This window comes from Manduca sexta, chromosome 16 (assembly GCF_014839805.1).
Source record: "Manduca sexta isolate Smith_Timp_Sample1 chromosome 16, JHU_Msex_v1.0, whole genome shotgun sequence".
NCBI lineage: Eukaryota > Metazoa > Arthropoda > Insecta > Lepidoptera > Sphingidae > Manduca > Manduca sexta.
The window spans coordinates 13355090-13356704 of record NC_051130.1 but is presented as its reverse complement, the minus strand read 5'-3'; the positions used below and the strand labels follow the sequence as shown (position 1 = coordinate 13356704).

The 1615-nt window shown below is 37.6% G+C and overlaps 1 non-coding gene across 1 annotated transcript; it reads left to right on the top strand.

The window, feature by feature from the left end:
• Positions 1 to 199: 199 nt before the first annotated feature.
• Trnal-cag lies at positions 200 to 283 on the top strand. Its single transcript has one exon. It is a non-coding gene; the product is annotated as a tRNA-Leu (tRNA).
• The last annotated feature ends 1332 nt before the right edge of the window (positions 284 to 1615 follow it).

Below are 1615 nucleotides of genomic sequence, written 5' to 3'. Positions count from 1 at the left end.
AGAATATAGTTTTAAAAAAGCTTTATTATTTTTCGGCTCAGCTATCAGTCCGGAGACAGGTGCCTTCTCCACGCGGTAAATGCCAATAGACTCGCCTCTTATTCCACGTGACTAATACAGCTGGTGAATTGTGGCGAATTGTTATATTACTATGAAATAACAGAATATATAGTGCTACAGTTTTGGATGACTCTAACAAGTCAGGATGGCCGAGCGGTCTAAGGCGCTGCGTTCAGGTCGCAGTCCACTTCTGTGGGCGTGGGTTCGAATCCCACTTCTGACAAACTATGTTTTATTTTAATATCCATTTATCTCTGAAAATTTGCATTTTTTTATAAAACAATATGACAAGATAAGCAAAGAACTCGACTAATAGTAAAAATCACGACTCCTATAAACAACTTTTAATTGATTACTTAATCTTCTCTGGGATTTTACTTCGCTTATCACTATAAAACATTGTAAAGTTCCATCGCGCCACTAAATACACTGCCTACAACATCCCCCAGCTAAAACACAACATACTACCTCTACAAAAACAGACAATACGAATGAAACCACAAGACGTTCTTACTTACTACTAAATAATTTATTCACTGGCAACAATAAATAAACATTTAAAATCAACAGTAAACTATTTCCATGTCCGTAAACACCGTACCTGAGCAAAACAAGCGGAATATTCTGACAAGGAGCCTTGACAACGCAGCAAAGTGCCACAGGCCATAATAAATCAGGTTAGGTCACGTTGGGCCCGGGGGAGGGACGACGGTCCTGCGGAGGGGGGAGGTACCGCCCAGTAATCGCTAATGATAAATAGCTTTAGCTGCCCTTCTCGCTACATCGGCTAATATTAGTGATGTGACTTGGTTTGCCCGAATGGACGAAAGTTTTACGGTTTCCGTGATTTTTATAGACGGACGGCGAGTGAGTCACTTGAAGTGCATTACCGGCTTTTAAAGTTTTTCTTAAACAACTCTATATCACTACTCTCTGGAATCATGGTTCAGTTTATGTGTTTATCTCTTGCTGGGGGCTGTAACTTCAACAATTGGTAATTTTCCTTTCATTTTACTTAGTAGTGTTAATGAATAACTTAGTGACGTCACAATAGTAATATAATATCAATATCACCCACAGTACTATTATCAGCTTAAAAACATTATAATTGATCAACCATTAAAAAAGAGTCAATTGCACAAAACACACTGCAGGCGGAGTAACAATCAACAGTTGATACTTTAGAATGCAAATGTAGCGCAGTAGGGACCATTTTTATTTACTTAAATGAATTTATAAACTCGTACTGGAGTACACTGCACTCGAGCTCCGAGCAACTTCGTCACATCAAAATATTAATTCAGTCTTTTTGGACTAAACGTTGGCTTCACTTTTGAAAATGTATATAGGTACTTTTCAAGAAGTGACTTTACTGAATCTGATCGTTGTAAGGTTAATGCAGTCTATATGTGATGGCGACAACTATTTTTTATTATGTTATCCTACTCTACTGGATTTAAGACTTCGTGTTTGGGTTTTCTAGTTCGAGTCCTGTAATTGTAACTTTTATATTTTGCATGTAATTAATCATTGACAGACGCCAATGACAACATAG